General features: G+C 40.7%; 30 non-coding genes and 5 pseudogenes across 30 annotated transcripts; all 35 read right to left on the bottom strand.

Annotated features, from left to right (window-relative positions):
• Positions 1-338: 338 nt before the first annotated feature.
• LOC146011357 (5S ribosomal RNA) lies at positions 339-457 on the bottom strand. The gene has a single exon (XR_014444931.1). It is a non-coding gene; the product is annotated as a 5S ribosomal RNA (ribosomal RNA).
• A 345-nt stretch (positions 458-802) lies between these two features.
• On the bottom strand, positions 803-921 carry LOC146014667 (5S ribosomal RNA). The gene has a single exon (XR_014447614.1). It is a non-coding gene; the product is annotated as a 5S ribosomal RNA (ribosomal RNA).
• A 345-nt stretch (positions 922-1,266) lies between these two features.
• LOC146017052 (5S ribosomal RNA) lies at positions 1,267-1,385 on the bottom strand. Its single transcript, XR_014449927.1, has one exon. It is a non-coding gene; the product is annotated as a 5S ribosomal RNA (ribosomal RNA).
• Positions 1,386-1,731: 346 nt separating this feature from the next.
• Positions 1,732-1,850, bottom strand: LOC146017236 (5S ribosomal RNA). The gene has a single exon (XR_014450106.1). It is a non-coding gene; the product is annotated as a 5S ribosomal RNA (ribosomal RNA).
• A 345-nt stretch (positions 1,851-2,195) lies between these two features.
• LOC146011346 (5S ribosomal RNA) lies at positions 2,196-2,314 on the bottom strand. The gene has a single exon (XR_014444930.1). It is a non-coding gene; the product is annotated as a 5S ribosomal RNA (ribosomal RNA).
• A 982-nt stretch (positions 2,315-3,296) lies between these two features.
• On the bottom strand, positions 3,297-3,415 carry LOC146010353 (5S ribosomal RNA; annotated as a pseudogene).
• Positions 3,416-3,766: 351 nt separating this feature from the next.
• Positions 3,767-3,885, bottom strand: LOC146016280 (5S ribosomal RNA). The gene has a single exon (XR_014449176.1). It is a non-coding gene; the product is annotated as a 5S ribosomal RNA (ribosomal RNA).
• Positions 3,886-4,230: 345 nt separating this feature from the next.
• LOC146016278 (5S ribosomal RNA) lies at positions 4,231-4,349 on the bottom strand. Its single transcript, XR_014449174.1, has one exon. It is a non-coding gene; the product is annotated as a 5S ribosomal RNA (ribosomal RNA).
• A 345-nt stretch (positions 4,350-4,694) lies between these two features.
• LOC146010260 (5S ribosomal RNA) lies at positions 4,695-4,813 on the bottom strand. The gene has a single exon (XR_014444775.1). It is a non-coding gene; the product is annotated as a 5S ribosomal RNA (ribosomal RNA).
• Positions 4,814-5,158: 345 nt separating this feature from the next.
• On the bottom strand, positions 5,159-5,277 carry LOC146016542 (5S ribosomal RNA). Its single transcript, XR_014449431.1, has one exon. It is a non-coding gene; the product is annotated as a 5S ribosomal RNA (ribosomal RNA).
• Positions 5,278-5,628: 351 nt separating this feature from the next.
• Positions 5,629-5,747, bottom strand: LOC146016277 (5S ribosomal RNA). The gene has a single exon (XR_014449173.1). It is a non-coding gene; the product is annotated as a 5S ribosomal RNA (ribosomal RNA).
• A 345-nt stretch (positions 5,748-6,092) lies between these two features.
• LOC146013901 (5S ribosomal RNA) lies at positions 6,093-6,211 on the bottom strand. The gene has a single exon (XR_014446865.1). It is a non-coding gene; the product is annotated as a 5S ribosomal RNA (ribosomal RNA).
• A 345-nt stretch (positions 6,212-6,556) lies between these two features.
• LOC146011227 (5S ribosomal RNA) lies at positions 6,557-6,675 on the bottom strand (annotated as a pseudogene).
• Positions 6,676-7,021: 346 nt separating this feature from the next.
• Positions 7,022-7,140, bottom strand: LOC146011333 (5S ribosomal RNA). The gene has a single exon (XR_014444928.1). It is a non-coding gene; the product is annotated as a 5S ribosomal RNA (ribosomal RNA).
• A 345-nt stretch (positions 7,141-7,485) lies between these two features.
• Positions 7,486-7,604, bottom strand: LOC146014666 (5S ribosomal RNA). Its single transcript, XR_014447613.1, has one exon. It is a non-coding gene; the product is annotated as a 5S ribosomal RNA (ribosomal RNA).
• Positions 7,605-7,949: 345 nt separating this feature from the next.
• Positions 7,950-8,068, bottom strand: LOC146014634 (5S ribosomal RNA). The gene has a single exon (XR_014447582.1). It is a non-coding gene; the product is annotated as a 5S ribosomal RNA (ribosomal RNA).
• A 346-nt stretch (positions 8,069-8,414) lies between these two features.
• Positions 8,415-8,533, bottom strand: LOC146017234 (5S ribosomal RNA). The gene has a single exon (XR_014450105.1). It is a non-coding gene; the product is annotated as a 5S ribosomal RNA (ribosomal RNA).
• A 345-nt stretch (positions 8,534-8,878) lies between these two features.
• On the bottom strand, positions 8,879-8,997 carry LOC146011322 (5S ribosomal RNA). Its single transcript, XR_014444927.1, has one exon. It is a non-coding gene; the product is annotated as a 5S ribosomal RNA (ribosomal RNA).
• Positions 8,998-9,941: 944 nt separating this feature from the next.
• LOC146010351 (5S ribosomal RNA) lies at positions 9,942-10,060 on the bottom strand (annotated as a pseudogene).
• Positions 10,061-10,411: 351 nt separating this feature from the next.
• LOC146016276 (5S ribosomal RNA) lies at positions 10,412-10,530 on the bottom strand. The gene has a single exon (XR_014449172.1). It is a non-coding gene; the product is annotated as a 5S ribosomal RNA (ribosomal RNA).
• A 345-nt stretch (positions 10,531-10,875) lies between these two features.
• Positions 10,876-10,994, bottom strand: LOC146016275 (5S ribosomal RNA). The gene has a single exon (XR_014449171.1). It is a non-coding gene; the product is annotated as a 5S ribosomal RNA (ribosomal RNA).
• A 345-nt stretch (positions 10,995-11,339) lies between these two features.
• LOC146010259 (5S ribosomal RNA) lies at positions 11,340-11,458 on the bottom strand. Its single transcript, XR_014444774.1, has one exon. It is a non-coding gene; the product is annotated as a 5S ribosomal RNA (ribosomal RNA).
• Positions 11,459-11,803: 345 nt separating this feature from the next.
• LOC146016541 (5S ribosomal RNA) lies at positions 11,804-11,922 on the bottom strand. Its single transcript, XR_014449430.1, has one exon. It is a non-coding gene; the product is annotated as a 5S ribosomal RNA (ribosomal RNA).
• A 351-nt stretch (positions 11,923-12,273) lies between these two features.
• On the bottom strand, positions 12,274-12,392 carry LOC146016274 (5S ribosomal RNA). The gene has a single exon (XR_014449170.1). It is a non-coding gene; the product is annotated as a 5S ribosomal RNA (ribosomal RNA).
• A 345-nt stretch (positions 12,393-12,737) lies between these two features.
• On the bottom strand, positions 12,738-12,856 carry LOC146013889 (5S ribosomal RNA). The gene has a single exon (XR_014446853.1). It is a non-coding gene; the product is annotated as a 5S ribosomal RNA (ribosomal RNA).
• Positions 12,857-13,201: 345 nt separating this feature from the next.
• On the bottom strand, positions 13,202-13,320 carry LOC146010393 (5S ribosomal RNA; annotated as a pseudogene).
• Positions 13,321-13,666: 346 nt separating this feature from the next.
• LOC146011310 (5S ribosomal RNA) lies at positions 13,667-13,785 on the bottom strand. The gene has a single exon (XR_014444926.1). It is a non-coding gene; the product is annotated as a 5S ribosomal RNA (ribosomal RNA).
• Positions 13,786-14,130: 345 nt separating this feature from the next.
• Positions 14,131-14,249, bottom strand: LOC146015498 (5S ribosomal RNA). The gene has a single exon (XR_014448418.1). It is a non-coding gene; the product is annotated as a 5S ribosomal RNA (ribosomal RNA).
• A 345-nt stretch (positions 14,250-14,594) lies between these two features.
• On the bottom strand, positions 14,595-14,713 carry LOC146014633 (5S ribosomal RNA). The gene has a single exon (XR_014447581.1). It is a non-coding gene; the product is annotated as a 5S ribosomal RNA (ribosomal RNA).
• Positions 14,714-15,059: 346 nt separating this feature from the next.
• Positions 15,060-15,178, bottom strand: LOC146017233 (5S ribosomal RNA). The gene has a single exon (XR_014450104.1). It is a non-coding gene; the product is annotated as a 5S ribosomal RNA (ribosomal RNA).
• A 345-nt stretch (positions 15,179-15,523) lies between these two features.
• Positions 15,524-15,642, bottom strand: LOC146011299 (5S ribosomal RNA). Its single transcript, XR_014444925.1, has one exon. It is a non-coding gene; the product is annotated as a 5S ribosomal RNA (ribosomal RNA).
• A 982-nt stretch (positions 15,643-16,624) lies between these two features.
• LOC146010350 (5S ribosomal RNA) lies at positions 16,625-16,743 on the bottom strand (annotated as a pseudogene).
• A 351-nt stretch (positions 16,744-17,094) lies between these two features.
• LOC146016273 (5S ribosomal RNA) lies at positions 17,095-17,213 on the bottom strand. The gene has a single exon (XR_014449169.1). It is a non-coding gene; the product is annotated as a 5S ribosomal RNA (ribosomal RNA).
• A 345-nt stretch (positions 17,214-17,558) lies between these two features.
• Positions 17,559-17,677, bottom strand: LOC146016272 (5S ribosomal RNA). Its single transcript, XR_014449168.1, has one exon. It is a non-coding gene; the product is annotated as a 5S ribosomal RNA (ribosomal RNA).
• Positions 17,678-18,022: 345 nt separating this feature from the next.
• LOC146010257 (5S ribosomal RNA) lies at positions 18,023-18,141 on the bottom strand. The gene has a single exon (XR_014444772.1). It is a non-coding gene; the product is annotated as a 5S ribosomal RNA (ribosomal RNA).
• Between the last annotated feature and the right edge of the window lie 39 nt (positions 18,142-18,180).

Here is an 18,180-nt window from a genome sequence, read left to right as displayed (position 1 = left end):
GGCACTTTTTTGCCCTCTTCTACTTCTATCACCAGGTAAGCTAATAAAAAAGTTTCCTAACTGTATTGGCTTACTGAAAAAAATCATGTGTTGGTAATGTAAAAAGACCTACAGGACATGATATTAGCAGGGGGTCTTAAATTAAACTACTAAAGAGGCTCAACACTGTTTAGCTGCCAAAAGCAGTTGGAATTGGGCCTAAACAGTGTGGTAAGTCTTTATGTGATGGCTATTGTGTCTGTTTGACCGCTTCCAAATGTCTGTACTGGCAATAAAAAGAAAAAAGTTTCCAATATAAATAGCTAGAGAATAAAAACAATTTGCCAGTAATGTGAAAAAACCTACAGCACCTGGTGTTCCCATGTGGTCTCCCACCCAAGTACTAACCAGGCCCAACACTGCTTAGCTTCCAAGATCAGACGAGATTGGGCCTATCCAATGTGGTATGGCTGTAGGTGAGTTTCATCCACTTTTTTGCCCTCTTCTACTTCTATTACCAGGTAAGCTAATACAAAAGTTTCCTAACTGTATTGGCTTACTGAAAAAAATCATGTGTTGGTAATGTAAAAAGACCTACAGGACATGATATTAGCAGGGGGTCTTAAATTAAACTACAAAAGAGGCTCAACACTGTTTAGCTGCCAAAAGCAGTTGGAATTGAGCCTAAACATTGTGGTAAGTCTTTAGGTGATGGCTATTGTGTCTGTTTGACCTCTTCCAAATGTCTGTGCTGGCAATAAAATGAAAAAGTTTCCAATATAAATAGCTAGAGAATAAAAACAATTTGCCAGTAATGTGAAAAAACCTACAGCACCTGGTGTTCCCATGTGGTCTCCCACCCAAGTACTAACCAGGCCCAACACTGCTTAGCTTCCAAGATCAGACGAGATTGAGCCTATCCAATGTGGTATGGCTGTAGGTGAGTTAAATTCACTTTTTTGCCCTCTTCTACTTCTATCACCAGGTAAGCTAATACAAAAGTTTCCTAACTGTATTGGCTTACTGAAAAAAATCATGTGTTGGTAATGTAAAAAGACCTACAGGACATGATATTAGCAGGGGGTCTTAAATTAAACTACAAAAGAGGCTCAACAATGTTTAGCTGCCAAAAGCAGTTGGAATTGAGCCTAAACAGTGTGGTAAGTCTTTAGGTGATGGCTATTGTGTCTGTTTGACCTCTTCCAAATGTCTGTGCTGGCAATAAAAAGAAAAAGTTTCCAATTTAAATAGCTAGAGAATAAAAACAATTTGCCAGTAATGTGAAAAAACCTACAGCACCTGGTGTTCCCAGGTGGTCTCCCACCCAAGTACTAACCAGGCCCAACACTGCTTAGCTTCCAAGATCAGACGAAATTGTGCCTATCCAATGTGGTATGGCTGTAGGTGAGATACAGGCACTTTTTTGCCCTCTTCTACTTCTATCACCAGGTAAGCTAATAAAAAAGTTTCCTAACTGTATTGGCTTACTTAAAAAAAATCATGTGTTGGTAATGTAAAAAGACCTACAGGACATGATATTAGCAGGGGGTCTTAAATTAAACTACTAAACAGGCTCAACACTGTTTAGCTGCCAAAAGCAGTTGGAATTGGGCCTAAACAGTGTGGTAAGTCTTTAGGTGATGGCTATTGTGTCTGTTTGACCTCTTCCAAATGTCTGTACTGGCAATAAAAAGAAAAAGTTTCCAATTTAAATAGCTAGAGAATAAAAACAATTTGCCTGTAATGTGAAAAAACCTACAGCACCTGGTGTTCCCATGTGGTCTCCCACCTAAGTACTAACCAGGCCCAACACTGCTTAGCTTCCAAGATCAGACGAGATTGGGCCTATGCAATTTGGTATGGCTGTAGGTGAGATACAGGCACTTTTTTGCCCTCTTCTACTTCTATCACCAGGTAAGCTAATAAAAAAGTTTCCTAACTGTATTGGCTTACTGAAAAAAATCATGTGTTGGTAATGTAAAAAGACCTACAGGACATGATATTAGCAGGGGGTCTTAAATTAAACTACTAAAGAGGCTCAACACTGTTTAGCTGCCAAAAGCAGTTGGAATTGGGCCTAAACAGTGTGGTAAGTCTTTAGGTGATGGCTATTGTGTCTGTTTGACCTCTTCCAAATGTCTGTACTGGCAATAAAATAAAAAAGTTTCCAATTTAAATAGCTAGAGAATAAAAACAATTTGCCAGTAATGTGAAAAAACCTACAGCACCTGGTGTTCCCATGTGGTCTCCCACCCAAGTACTAACCAGGCCCAACACTGCTTAGCTTCCAAGATCAGACGAGATTGGGCCTATCCAATGTGGTATGGCTGTAGGTGAGATACAGGCACTTTTTTGCCCTCTTCTACTTCTATCACCAGGTAAGCTAATACAAAAGTTTCCTAACTGTATTGGCTTACTGAAAAAAATCATGTGTTGGTAATGTAAAAAGACCAACAGGACATGATATTAGCAGGGGGTCTTAAATTAAACTACAAAAGAGGCTCAACACTGTTTAGCTGCAAAAAGGGTACTTATGTAGTATCTGGGCTGCCGATTTTTTGATTGTATGCCTTAAGTTAAGGCATACAATCAGATGCGATGCGATGCGATATCGCATCGCATCGCATACGACCATGCGATGCGATGCGATGCGATGACCCGATTTTTCCATAGGATTCAATGTTAAAATGGACTGAGTCCATTTTAACATGGAATTCAATGGGAAAAAGGGGTCCTTTTCATACCCCTACTATCCAAGTGGGCATGGAGTTGGATATAAACCTGTGGCGAGCGTAGCGAGCCACCGAGCCCGAAGCGTGGCGAGCGAAGCGAGCCCCGCGAGGGGACGGTATTCTGTGTCCCCTCGCGGGGCTCGCTACGCTCGCCACGCTTCGGGCTCGGTGGCTCGCTACGCTCGCCACAGGTTTATATCCAACTCCATGCCCACTTGGATAGTAGGGGTATGAAAAGGACCCCTTTTCCCATTGAATTCTATGTTAAAATGGACTCAGTCCATTTTAACATTGAATCCTATGGAAAAATCGGGTCCATCGCATCGCATCGCATCGCATCGCATCGCATGCGATATGGTCGGGTGCGATGCGATGCGATGGACCCGATTTCAAAATCGGCAGCCCAGTTACTACATAAGTACCGCAAAAAGCAGTTGGAATTGAGCCTAAACAGTGTGGTAAGTCTTTAGGTGATGGCTAGTGTGTCTGTTTGACCTCTTACAAATGTCTGTGCTGGCAATAAAAATAAATAGTTTCCAATATAAATAGCTAGAGAATAAAAACAATTTGCCAGTAATGTGAAAAAACCTACAGCACCTGGTGTTCCCAGGTGGTCTCCCAGCCAAGTACTAACCAGGCCCAACACTGCTTAGCATCCAAAATCAGACGAGATTGGGCCTATACAATGTGGTATGGCTGTAGGTGAGATACAGGCACTTTTTTGCCCTCTTCTACTTCTATCACCAGGTAAGCTAATAAAAAAGTTTCCTAACTGTATTGGCTTACTGAAAAAAATCATGTGTTGGTAATGTAAAAAGACCTACAGGACATGATATTAGCAGGGGGTCTTAAATTAAACTACTAAAGAGGCTCAACACTGTTTAGCTGCCAAAAGCAGTTGGAATTGGGCCTAAACAGTGTGGTAAGTCTTTAGGTGATGGCTATTGTGTCTGTTTGACCTCTTCCAAATGTCTGTGCTGGCAATAAAAAAAAAAAGAAAAAGTTTCCAATTTAAATAGCTAAAGAATAAAAACAATTTGCCAGTAATGTGAAAAAACCTACAGCACCTGGTGTTCCTATGTGGTCTCCCACCCAAGTACTAACCAGGCCCAACACTGCTTAGCTTCCAAGATCAGACGAGATTGAGCCTATCCAATGTGGTATGGCTGTAGGTGAGTTAAATGCACTTTTTTGCCCTCTTCTACTTCTATCACCAGGTAAGCTAATACAAAAGTTTCCTAACTGTATTGGCTTACTGAAAAAAATCATGTGTTGGTAATGTAAAAAGACCTACAGGACATGATATTAGCAGGGGGTCTTAAATTAAACTACAAAAGAGGCTCAACACTGTTTAGCTGCCAAAAGCAGTTCGAATTGAGCCTAAACAGTGTGGTAAGTCTTTAGGTGATGGCTAGTGTGTCTGTTTGACCTCTTCCAAATGTCTGTGCTGGCAATAAAAAGAAAAAGTTTCCAATTTAAATAGCTAAAGAATAAAAACAATTTGCCAGTAATGTGAAAAAACCTACAGCACCTGGTGTTCCTATGTGGTCTCCCACCCAAGTACTAACCAGGCCCAACACTGCTTAGCTTCCAAGATCAGACGAGATTGAGCCTATCCAATGTGGTATGGCTGTAGGTGAGTTAAATTCACTTTTTTGCCCTCTTCTACTTCTATCACCAGGTAAGCTAATACAAAAGTTTCCTAACTGTATTGGCTTACTGAAAAAAATCATGTGTTGGTAATGTAAAAAGACCTACAGGACATGATATTAGCAGGGGGTCTTAAATTAAACTACAAAAGAGGCTCAACACTGTTTAGCTGCCAAAAGCAGTTGGAATTGGGCCTAAACAGTGTGGTAAGTCTTTAGGTGATGGCTATTGTGTCTGTTTGACCTCTTCCAAATGTCTGTACTGGCAATAAAAAGAAAAAGTTTCCAATTTAAATAGCTAGAGAATAAAAACAATTTGCCAGTAATGTGAAAAAACCTACAGCACCTGGTGTTCCCAGGTGGTCTCCCAGCCAAGTACTAACCAGGCCCAACACTGCTTAGCTTCCAAAATCAGACGAGATTGGGCCTATACAATGTGGTATGGCTGTAGTTGAGATACAGGCACTTTTTTGCCCTCTTCTACTTCTATCACCAGGTAAGCTAATACAAAAGTTTCCTAACTGTATTGGCTTACTGAAAAAAATCATGTGTTGGTAATGTAAAAAGACCAACAGGACATGATATTAGCAGGGGGTCTTAAATTAAACTACAAAAGAGGCTCAACACTGTTTAGCTGCAAAAAGCAGTTGGAATTGAGCCTAAACAGTGTGGTAAGTCTTTAGGTGATGGCTAGTGTGTCTGTTTGACCTCTTACAAATGTCTGTGCTGGCAATAAAAAGAAATAGTTTCCAATATAAATAGCTAGAGAATAAAAACAATTTGCCAGTAATGTGAAAAAACCTACAGCACCTGGTGTTCCCAGGTGGTCTCCCAGCCAAGTACTAACCAGGCCCAACACTGCTTAGCTTCCAAAATCAGACGAGATTGGGCCTATACAATGTGGTATGGCTGTAGGTGAGATACAGGCACTTTTTTGCCCTCTTCTACTTCTATCACCAGGTAAGCTAATAAAAAAGTTTCCTAACTGTATTGGCTTACTGAAAAAAATCATGTGTTGGTAATGTAAAAAGACCTACCGGACATGATATTAGCAGGGGGTCTTAAATTAAACTACTAAAGAGGCTCAACACTGTTTAGCTGCCAAAAGCAGTTGGAATTGGGCCTAAACAGTGTGGTAAGTCTTTAGGTGATGGCTATTGTGTCTGTTTGACCTCTTCCAAATGTCTGTGCTGGCAATAAAAAGAAAAAGAAAAAGTTTCCAATTTAAATAGCTAAAGAATAAAAACAATTTGCCAGTAATGTGAAAAAACCTACAGCACCTGGTGTTCCTATGTGGTCTCCCACCCAAGTACTAACCAGGCCCAACACTGCTTAGCTTCCAAGATCAGACGAGATTGAGCCTATCCAATGTGGTATGGCTGTAGGTGAGTTAAATTCACTTTTTTGCCCTCTTCTACTTCTATCACCAGGTAAGCTAATACAAAAGTTTCCTAACTGTATTGGCTTACTGAAAAAAATCATGTGTTGGTAATGTAAAAAGACCTACAGGACATGATATTAGCAGGGGGTCTTAAATTAAACTACAAAAGAGGCTCAACACTGTTTAGCTGCAAAAAGCAGTTGGAATTGAGCCTAAACAGTGTGGTAAGTCTTTAGGTGATGGCTATTGTGTCTGTTTGACCTCTTCCAAATGTCTGTGCTGGCAATACAAAGAAAAAGTTTCCAATTTAAATAGCTAGAGAATAAAAACAATTTGCCGGTAATGTGAAAAAACCTACAGCACCTGGTGTTCCCAGGTGGTCTCCCACCCAAGTACTAACCAGGCCCAACACTGCTTAGCTTCCAAGATCAGACGAGATTGGGCCTATCCAATGTGGTATGGCTGTAGGTGAGATACAGGCATTTTTTTGCCCTCTTCTACTTCTATCACCAGGTAAGCTAATACAAAAGTTTCCTAACTGTATTGGCTTACTGAAAAAAATCATGTGTTGGTAATGTAAAAAGACCTACAGGACATGATATTAGCAGGGGGTCTTAAATTAAACTACAAAAGTGGCTCAACACTGTTTAGCTGCCAAAAGCAGTTGGAATTGAGCCTAAACAGTGTGGTAAGTCTTTAGGTGATGGCTATTGTGTCTGTTTGACCTCTTCAAAATGTCTGTGCTGGCAATAAAAAGAAAAAGTTTCCAATATAAATAGCTAGAGAATAAAAACAATTTGCCTGTAATGTGAAAAAACCTACAGCACCTGGTGTTCCCATGTGGTCTCCCACCCAATCACTAACCAGGCCCAACACTGCTTAGCTTCCAAGAACAGACGAGATTGGGCCTATCCAATGTGGTATGGCTGTAGGTGAAATACAGGCACTTTTTTGCCCTCTTCTACTTCTATCACCAGGTAAGCTAATAAAAAAGTTTCCTAACTGTATTGGCTTACTGAAAAAAATCATGTGTTGGTAATGTAAAAAGACCTACAGGACATGATATTAGCAGGGGGTCTTAAATTAAACTACTAAAGAGGCTCAACACTGTTTAGCTGCCAAAAGCAGTTGGAATTGGGCCTAAACAGTGTGGTAAGTCTTTATGTGATGGCTATTGTGTCTGTTTGACCGCTTCCAAATGTCTGTACTGGCAATAAAAAGAAAAAAGTTTCCAATATAAATAGCTAGAGAATAAAAACAATTTGCCAGTAATGTGAAAAAACCTACAGCACCTGGTGTTCCCATGTGGTCTCCCACCCAAGTACTAACCAGGCCCAACACTGCTTAGCTTCCAAGATCAGACGAGATTGGGCCTATCCAATGTGGTATGGCTGTAGGTGAGTTTAATCCACTTTTTTGCCCTCTTCTACTTCTATTACCAGGTAAGCTAATACAAAAGTTTCCTAACTGTATTGGCTTACTGAAAAAAATCATGTGTTGGTAATGTAAAAAGACCTACAGGACATGATATTAGCAGGGGGTCTTAAATTAAACTACAAAAGAGGCTCAACACTGTTTAGCTGCCAAAAGCAGTTGGAATTGAGCCTAAACATTGTGGTAAGTCTTTAGGTGATGGCTATTGTGTCTGTTTGACCTCTTCCAAATGTCTGTGCTGGCAATAAAAAGAAAAAGTTTCCAATATAAATAGCTAGAGAATAAAAACAATTTGCCAGTAATGTGAAAAAACCTACAGCACCTGGTGTTCCCATGTGGTCTCCCACCCAAGTACTAACCAGGCCCAACACTGCTTAGCTTCCAAGATCAGACGAGATTGAGCCTATCCAATGTGGTATGGCTGTAGGTGAGTTAAATTCACTTTTTTGCCCTCTTCTACTTCTATCACCAGGTAAGCTAATACAAAAGTTTCCTAACTGTATTGGCTTACTGAAAAAAATCATGTGTTGGTAATGTAAAAAGACCTACAGGACATGATATTAGCAGGGGGTCTTAAATTAAACTACAAAAGAGGCTCAACAATGTTTAGCTGCCAAAAGCAGTTGGAATTGAGCCTAAACAGTGTGGTAAGTCTTTAGGTGATGGCTATTGTGTCTGTTTGACCTCTTCCAAATGTCTGTGCTGGCAATAAAAAGAAAAAGTTTCCAATTTAAATAGCTAGAGAATAAAAACAATTTGCCAGTAATGTGAAAAAACCTACAGCACCTGGTGTTCCCAGGTGGTCTCCCACCCAAGTACTAACCAGGCCCAACACTGCTTAGCTTCCAAGATCAGACGAAATTGGGCCTATCCAATGTGGTATGGCTGTAGGTGAGATACAGGCACTTTTTTGCCCTCTTCTACTTCTATCACCAGGTAAGCTAATAAAAAAGTTTCCTAACTGTATTGGCTTACTTAAAAAAAATCATGTGTTGGTAATGTAAAAAGACCTACAGGACATGATATTAGCAGGGGGTCTTAAATTAAACTACTAAACAGGCTCAACACTGTTTAGCTGCCAAAAGCAGTTGGAATTGGGCCTAAACAGTGTGGTAAGTCTTTAGGTGATGGCTATTGTGTCTGTTTGACCTCTTCCAAATGTCTGTACTGGCAATAAAAAGAAAAAGTTTCCAATTTAAATAGCTAGAGAATAAAAACAATTTGCCTGTAATGTGAAAAAACCTACAGCACCTGGTGTTCCCATGTGGTCTCCCACCTAAGTACTAACCAGGCCCAACACTGCTTAGCTTCCAAGATCAGACGAGATTGGGCCTATGCAATTTGGTATGGCTGTAGGTGAGATACAGGCACTTTTTTGCCCTCTTCTACTTCTATCACCAGGTAAGCTAATAAAAAAGTTTCCTAACTGTATTGGCTTACTGAAAAAAATCATGTGTTGGTAATGTAAAAAGACCTACAGGACATGATATTAGCAGGGGGTCTTAAATTAAACTACTAAAGAGGCTCAACACTGTTTAGCTGCCAAAAGCAGTTGGAATTGGGCCTAAACAGTGTGGTAAGTCTTTAGGTGATGGCTATTGTGTCTGTTTGACCTCTTCCAAATGTCTGTACTGGCAATAAAAAGAAAAAGTTTCCAATTTAAATAGCTAGAGAATAAAAACAATTTGCCAGTAATGTGAAAAAACCTACAGCACCTGGTGTTCCCATGTGGTCTCCCACCCAAGTACTAACCAGGCCCAACACTGCTTAGCTTCCAAGATCAGACGAGATTGGGCCTATCCAATGTGGTATGGCTGTAGGTGAGATACAGGCACTTTTTTGCCCTCTTCTACTTCTATCACCAGGTAAGCTAATACAAAAGTTTCCTAACTGTATTGGCTTACTGAAAAAAATCATGTGTTGGTAATGTAAAAAGACCAACAGGACATGATATTAGCAGGGGGTCTTAAATTAAACTACAAAAGAGGCTCAACACTGTTTAGCTGCAAAAAGGGTACTTATGTAGTATCTGGGCTGCCGATTTTTTGATTGTATGCCTTAAGTTAAGGCATACAATCAGATGCGATGCGATGCGATATCGCATCGCATCGCATACGACCATGCGATGCGATGCGATGCGATGACCCGATTTTTCCATAGGATTCAATGTTAAAATGGACTGAGTCCATTTTAACATGGAATTCAATGGGAAAAAGGGGTCCTTTTCATACCCCTACTATCCAAGTGGGCATGGAGTTGGATATAAACCTGTGGCGAGCGTAGCGAGCCACCGAGCCCGAAGCGTGGCGAGCGAAGCGAGCCCCGCGAGGGGACGGTATTCTGTGTCCCCTCGCGGGGCTCGCTACGCTCGCCACAGGTTTATATCCAACTCCATGCCCACTTGGATAGTAGGGGTATGAAAAGGACCCCTTTTCCCATTGAATTCTATGTTAAAATGGACTCAGTCCATTTTAACATTGAATCCTATGGAAAAATCGGGTCCATCGCATCGCATCGCATCGCATCGCATGCGATATGGTCGGGTGCGATGCGATGCGATGGACCCGATTTCAAAATCGGCAGCCCAGTTACTACATAAGTACCGCAAAAAGCAGTTGGAATTGAGCCTAAACAGTGTGGTAAGTCTTTAGGTGATGGCTAGTGTGTCTGTTTGACCTCTTACAAATGTCTGTGCTGGCAATAAAAATAAATAGTTTCCAATATAAATAGCTAGAGAATAAAAACAATTTGCCAGTAATGTGAAAAAACCTACAGCACCTGGTGTTCCCAGGTGGTCTCCCAGCCAAGTACTAACCAGGCCCAACACTGCTTAGCATCCAAAATCAGACGAGATTGGGCCTATACAATGTGGTATGGCTGTAGGTGAGATACAGGCACTTTTTTGCCCTCTTCTACTTCTATCACCAGGTAAGCTAATAAAAAAGTTTCCTAACTGTATTGGCTTACTGAAAAAAATCATGTGTTGGTAATGTAAAAAGACCTACAGGACATGATATTAGCAGGGGGTCTTAAATTAAACTACTAAAGAGGCTCAACACTGTTTAGCTGCCAAAAGCAGTTGGAATTGGGCCTAAACAGTGTGGTAAGTCTTTAGGTGATGGCTATTGTGTCTGTTTGACCTCTTCCAAATGTCTGTGCTGGCAATAAAAAAAAAAAGAAAAAGTTTCCAATTTAAATAGCTAAAGAATAAAAACAATTTGCCAGTAATGTGAAAAAACCTACAGCACCTGGTGTTCCTATGTGGTCTCCCACCCAAGTACTAACCAGGCCCAACACTGCTTAGCTTCCAAGATCAGACGAGATTGAGCCTATCCAATGTGGTATGGCTGTAGGTGAGTTAAATGCACTTTTTTGCCCTCTTCTACTTCTATCACCAGGTAAGCTAATACAAAAGTTTCCTAACTGTATTGGCTTACTGAAAAAAATCATGTGTTGGTAATGTAAAAAGACCTACAGGACATGATATTAGCAGGGGGTCTTAAATTAAACTACAAAAGAGGCTCAACACTGTTTAGCTGCCAAAAGCAGTTGGAATTGAGCCTAAACAGTGTGGTAAGTCTTCAGGTGATGGCTAGTGTGTCTGTTTGACCTCTTCCAAATGTCTGTGCTGGCAATAAAAAGAAAAAGTTTCCAATTTAAATAGCTAAAGAATAAAAACAATTTGCCAGTAATGTGAAAAAACCTACAGCACCTGGTGTTCCTATGTGGTCTCCCACCCAAGTACTAACCAGGCCCAACACTGCTTAGCTTCCAAGATCAGACGAGATTGAGCCTATCCAATGTGGTATGGCTGTAGGTGAGTTAAATTCACTTTTTTGCCCTCTTCTACTTCTATCACCAGGTAAGCTAATACAAAAGTTTCCTAACTGTATTGGCTTACTGAAAAAAATAATGTGTTGGTAATGTAAAAAGACCTACAGGACATGATATTAGCAGGGGGTCTTAAATTAAACTACAAAAGAGGCTCAACACTGTTTAGCTGCCAAAAGCAGTTGGAATTGGGCCTAAACAGTGTGGTAAGTCTTTAGGTGATGGCTATTGTGTCTGTTTGACCTCTTCCAAATGTCTGTACTGGCAATAAAAAGAAAAAGTTTCCAATTTAAATAGCTAGAGAATAAAAACAATTTGCCAGTAATGTGAAAAAACCTACAGCACCTGGTGTTCCCAGGTGGTCTCCCAGCCAAGTACTAACCAGGCCCAACACTGCTTAGCTTCCAAAATCAGACGAGATTGGGCCTATACAATGTGGTATGGCTGTAGTTGAGATACAGGCACTTTTTTGCCCTCTTCTACTTCTATCACCAGGTAAGCTAATACAAAAGTTTCCTAACTGTATTGGCTTACTGAAAAAAATCATGTGTTGGTAATGTAAAAAGACCAACAGGACATGATATTAGCAGGGGGTCTTAAATTAAACTACAAAAGAGGCTCAACACTGTTTAGCTGCAAAAAGCAGTTGGAATTGAGCCTAAACAGTGTGGTAAGTCTTTAGGTGATGGCTAGTGTGTCTGTTTGACCTCTTACAAATGTCTGTGCTGGCAATAAAAAGAAATAGTTTCCAATATAAATAGCTAGAGAATAAAAACAATTTGCCAGTAATGTGAAAAAACCTACAGCACCTGGTGTTCCCAGGTGGTCTCCCAGCCAAGTACTAACCAGGCCCAACACTGCTTAGCTTCCAAAATCAGACGAGATTGGGCCTATACAATGTGGTATGGCTGTAGGTGAGATACAGGCACTTTTTTGCCCTCTTCTACTTCTATCACCAGGTAAGCTAATAAAAAAGTTTCCTAACTGTATTGGCTTACTGAAAAAAATCATGTGTTGGTAATGTAAAAAGACCTACAGGACATGATATTAGCAGGGGGTCTTAAATTAAACTACTAAAGAGGCTCAACACTGTTTAGCTGCCAAAAGCAGTTGGAATTGGGCCTAAACAGTGTGGTAAGTCTTTAGGTGATGGCTATTGTGTCTGTTTGACCTCTTCCAAATGTCTGTGCTGGCAATAAAAAGAAAAAGAAAAAGTTTCCAATTTAAATAGCTAAAGAATAAAAACAATTTGCCAGTAATGTGAAAAAACCTACAGCACCTGGTGTTCCTATGTGGTCTCCCACCCAAGTACTAACCAGGCCCAACACTGCTTAGCTTCCAAGATCAGACGAGATTGAGCCTATCCAATGTGGTATGGCTGTAGGTGAGTTAAATTCACTTTTTTGCCCTCTTCTACTTCTATCACCAGGTAAGCTAATACAAAAGTTTCCTAACTGTATTGGCTTACTGAAAAAAATCATGTGTTGGTAATGTAAAAAGACCTACAGGACATGATATTAGCAGGGGGTCTTAAATTAAACTACAAAAGAGGCTCAACACTGTTTAGCTGCAAAAAGCAGTTGGAATTGAGCCTAAACAGTGTGGTAAGTCTTTAGGTGATGGCTATTGTGTCTGTTTGACCTCTTCCAAATGTCTGTGCTGGCAATACAAAGAAAAAGTTTCCAATTTAAATAGCTAGAGAATAAAAACAATTTGCCGGTAATGTGAAAAAACCTACAGCACCTGGTGTTCCCAGGTGGTCTCCCACCCAAGTACTAACCAGGCCCAACACTGCTTAGCTTCCAAGATCAGACGAGATTGGGCCTATCCAATGTGGTATGGCTGTAGGTGAGATACAGGCATTTTTTTGCCCTCTTCTACTTCTATCACCAGGTAAGCTAATACAAAAGTTTCCTAACTGTATTGGCTTACTGAAAAAAATCATGTGTTGGTAATGTAAAAAGACCTACAGGACATGATATTAGCAGGGGGTCTTAAATTAAACTACAAAAGTGGCTCAACACTGTTTAGCTGCCAAAAGCAGTTGGAATTGAGCCTAAACAGTGTGGTAAGTCTTTAGGTGATGGCTATTGTGTCTGTTTGACCTCTTCAAAATGTCTGTGCTGGCAATAAAAAGAAAAAGTTTCCAATATAAATAGCTAGAGAATAAAAACAATTTGCCTGTAATGTGAAAAAACCTACAGCACCTGGTGTTCCCATGTGGTCTCCCACCCAATTACTAACCAGGCCCAACACTGCTTAGCTTCCAAGAACAGACGAGATTGGGCCTATCCAATGTGGTATGGCTGTAGGTGAAATACAGGCACTTTTTTGCCCTCTTCTACTTCTATCACCAGGTAAGCTAATAAAAAAGTTTCCTAACTGTATTGGCTTACTGAAAAAAATCATGTGTTGGTAATGTAAAAAGACCTACAGGACATGATATTAGCAGGGGGTCTTAAATTAAACTACTAAAGAGGCTCAACACTGTTTAGCTGCCAAAAGCAGTTGGAATTGGGCCTAAACAGTGTGGTAAGTCTTTATGTGATGGCTATTGTGTCTGTTTGACCGCTTCCAAATGTCTGTACTGGCAATAAAAAGAAAAAAGTTTCCAATATAAATAGCTAGAGAATAAAAACAATTTGCCAGTAATGTGAAAAAACCTACAGCACCTGGTGTTCCCATGTGGTCTCCCACCCAAGTACTAACCAGGCCCAACACTGCTTAGCTTCCAAGATCAGACGAGATTGGGCCTATCCAATGTGGTATGGCTGTAGGTGAGTTTAATCCACTTTTTTGCCCTCTTCTACTTCTATTACCAGGTAAGCTAATACAAAAGTTTCCTAACTGTATTGGCTTACTGAAAAAAATCATGTGTTGGTAATGTAAAAAGACCTACAGGACATGATATTAGCAGGGGGTCTTAAATTAAACTACAAAAGAGGCTCAACACTGTTTAGCTGCCAAAAGCAGTTGGAATTGAGCCTAAACATTGTGGTAAGTCTTTAGGTGATGGCTATTGTGTCTGTTTGACCTCTTCCAAATGTCTGTGCTGGCAATAAAATGAAAAAGTTTCCAATATAAATAGCTAGAGAATAAAAACAATTTGCCAGTAATGTGAAAAAACCTACAGCACCTGGTGTTCCCATGTGGTCTCCCACCCAAGTACTAACCAGGCCCAACACCGCTTAGCTTCCAAGATCAGACGAGATTGAGCCTATCCAATGTGGTATGGCTGTAGGTGAGTTAAACTCACTTTTTTGCCCTCTTCTACTTCTATCACCAGGTAAGCTAATACAAAAGTTTCCTAACTGTATTGGCTTACTGAAAAAAATCATGTGTTGGTAATGTAAAAAGACCTACAGGACATGATATTAGCAGGGGGTCTTAAATTAAACTACAAAAGAGGCTCAACAATGTTTAGCTGCCAAAAGCAGTTGGAATTGAGCCTAAACAGTGTGGTAAGTCTTTAGGTGATGGCTATTGTGTCTGTTTGACCTCTTCCAAATGTCTGTGCTGGCAATAAAAAGAAAAAGTTTCCAATTTAAATAGCTAGAGAATAAAAACAATTTGCCAGTAATGTGAAAAAACCTACAGCACCTGGTGTTCCCAGGTGGTCTCCCACCCAAGTACTAACCAGGCCCAACACTGCTTAGCTTCCAAGATCAGACGAAATTGGGCCTATCCAATGTGGTATGGCTGTAGGTGAGATACAGGCACTTTTTTGCCCTCTTCTACTTCTATCACCAGGTAAGCTAATAAAAAAGTTTCCTAACTGTATTGGCTTACTTAAAAAAAATCATGTGTTGGTAATGTAAAAAGACCTACAGGACATGATATTAGCAGGGGGTCTTAAATTAAACTACTAAACAGGCTCAACACTGTTTAGCTGCCAAAAGCAGTTGGAATTGGGCCTAAACAGTGTGGTAAGTCTTTAGGTGATGGCTATTGTGTCTGTTTGACCTCTTCCAAATGTCTGTACTGGCAATAAAAAGAAAAAGTTTCCAATTTAAATAGCTAGAGAATAAAAACAATTTGCCTGTAATGTGAAAAAACCTACAGCACCTGGTGTTCCCATGTGGTCTCCCACCTAAGTACTAACCAGGCCCAACACTGCTTAGCTTCCAAGATCAGACGAGATTGGGCCTATGCAATTTGGTATGGCTGTAGGTGAGATACAGGCACTTTTTTGCCCTCTTCTACTTCTATCACCAGGTAAGCTAATAAAAAAGTTTCCTAACTGTATTGGCTTACTGAAAAAAATCATGTGTTGGTAATGTAAAAAGACCTACAGGACATGATATTAGCAGGGGGTCTTAAATTAAACTACTAAAGAGGCTCAACACTGTTTAGCTGCCAAAAGCAGTTGGAATTGGGCCTAAACAGTGTGGTAAGTCTTTAGGTGATGGCTATTGTGTCTGTTTGACCTCTTCCAAATGTCTGTACTGGCAATAAAAAGAAAAAGTTTCCAATTTAAATAGCTAGAGAATAAAAACAATTTGCCAGTAATGTGAAAAAACCTACAGCACCTGGTGTTCCCATGTGGTCTCCCACCCAAGTACTAACCAGGCCCAACACTGCTTAGCTTCCAAGATCAGACGAGATTGGGCCTATCCAATGTGGTATGGCTGTAGGTGAGATACAGGCACTTTTTTGCCCTCTTCTACTTCTATCACCAGGTAAGCTAATACAAAAGTTTCCTAACTGTATTGGCTTACTGAAAAAAATCATGTGTTGGTAATGTAAAAAGACCAACAGGACATGATATTAGCAGGGGGTCTTAAATTAAACTACAAAAGAGGCTCAACACTGTTTAGCTGCAAAAAGGGTACTTATGTAGTATCTGGGCTGCCGATTTTTTGATTGTATGCCTTAAGTTAAGGCATACAATCAGATGCGATGCGATGCGATATCGCATCGCATCGCATACGACCATGCGATGCGATGCGATGCGATGACCCGATTTTTCCATAGGATTCAATGTTAAAATGGACTGAGTCCATTTTAACATGGAATTCAATGGGAAAAAGGGGTCCTTTTCATACCCCTACTATCCAAGTGGGCATGGAGTTGGATATAAACCTGTGGCGAGCGTAGCGAGCCACCGAGCCCGAAGCGTGGCGAGCGAAGCGAGCCCCGCGAGGGGACGGTATTCTGTGTCCCCTCGCGGGGCTCGCTACGCTCGCCACGCTTCGGGCTCGGTGGCTCGCTACGCTCGCCACAGGTTTATATCCAACTCCATGCCCACTTGGATAGTAGGGGTATGAAAAGGACCCCTTTTCCCATTGAATTCTATGTTAAAATGGACTCAGTCCATTTTAACATTGAATCCTATGGAAAAATCGGGTCCATCGCATCGCATCGCATCGCATCGCATCGCATGCGATATGGTCGGGTGCGATGCGATGCGATGGACCCGATTTCAAAATCGGCAGCCCAGTTACTACATCAGTACCGCAAAAAGCAGTTGGAATTGAGCCTAAACAGTGTGGTAAGTCTTTAGGTGATGGCTAGTGTGTCTGTTTGACCTCTTACAAATGTCTGTGCTGGCAATAAAAATAAATAGTTTCCAATATAAATAGCTAGAGAATAAAAACAATTTGCCAGTAATGTGAAAAAACCTACAGCACCTGGTGTTCCCAGGTGGTCTCCCAGCCAAGTACTAACCAGGCCCAACACTGCTTAGCATCCAAAATCAGACGAGATTGGGCCTATACAATGTGGTATGGCTGTAGGTGAGATACAGGCACTTTTTTGCCCTCTTCTACTTCTATCACCAGGTAAGCTAATAAAAAAGTTTCCTAACTGTATTGGCTTACTGAAAAAAATCATGTGTTGGTAATGTAAAAAGACCTACAGGACATGATATTAGCAGGGGGTCTTAAATTAAACTACTAAAGAGGCTCAACACTGTTTAGCTGCCAAAAGCAGTTGGAATTGGGCCTAAACAGTGTGGTAAGTCTTTAGGTGATGGCTATTGTGTCTGTTTGACCTCTTCCAAATGTCTGTGCTGGCAATAAAAAAAAAAAGAAAAAGTTTCCAATTTAAATAGCTAAAGAATAAAAACAATTTGCCAGTAATGTGAAAAAACCTACAGCACCTGGTGTTCCTATGTGGTCTCCCACCCAAGTACTAACCAGGCCCAACACTGCTTAGCTTCCAAGATCAGACGAGATTGAGCCTATCCAATGTGGTATGGCTGTAGGTGAGTTAAATGCACTTTTTTGCCCTCTTCTACTTCTATCACCAGGTAAGCTAATACAAAAGTTTCCTAACTGTATTGGCTTACTGAAAAAAATCATGTGTTGGTAATGTAAAAAGACCTACAGGACATGATATTAGCAGGGGGTCTTAAATTAAACTACAAAAGAGGCTCAACACTGTTTAGCTGCCAAAAGCAGTTGGAATTGAGCCTAAACAGTGTGGTAAGTCTTTAGGTGATGGCTAGTGTGTCTGTTTGACCTCTTCCAAATGTCTGTGCTGGCAATAAAAAGAAAAAGTTTCCAATTTAAATAGCTAAAGAATAAAAACAATTTGCCAGTAATGTGAAAAAACCTACAGCACCTGGTGTTCCTATGTGGTCTCCCACCCAAGTACTAACCAGGCCCAACACTGCTTAGCTTCCAAGATCAGACGAGATTGAGCCTATCCAATGTGGTATGGCTGTAGGTGAGTTAAATTCACTTTTTTGCCCTCTTCTACTTCTATCACCAGGTAAGCTAATACAAAAGTTTCCTAACTGTATTGGCTTACTGAAAAAAATCATGTGTTGGTAATGTAAAAAGACCTACAGGACATGATATTAGCAGGGGGTCTTAAATTAAACTACAAAAGAGGCTCAACACTGTTTAGCTGCCAAAAGCAGTTGGAATTGGGCCTAAACAGTGTGGTAAGTCTTTAGGTGATGGCTATTGTGTCTGTTTGACCTCTTCCAAATGTCTGTACTGGCAATAAAAAGAAAAAGTTTCCAATTTAAATAGCTAGAGAATAAAAACAATTTGCCAGTAATGTGAAAAAACCTACAGCACCTGGTGTTCCCAGGTGGTCTCCCAGCCAAGTACTAACCAGGCCCAACACTGCTTAGCTTCCAAAATCAGACGAGATTGGGCCTATACAATGTGGTATGGCTGTAGTTGAGATACAGGCACTTTTTTGCCCTCTTCTACTTCTATCA

Source organism: Crinia signifera, chromosome 6 (genome assembly GCF_055691185.1).
Source record: "Crinia signifera chromosome 6, ASM5569118v1, whole genome shotgun sequence".
NCBI classification, from domain to species: Eukaryota; Metazoa; Chordata; class Amphibia; order Anura; family Myobatrachidae; genus Crinia; species Crinia signifera.
Note: the sequence above shows the minus strand (reverse complement) of the source record. Positions and strands in the feature narration are given on the sequence as shown.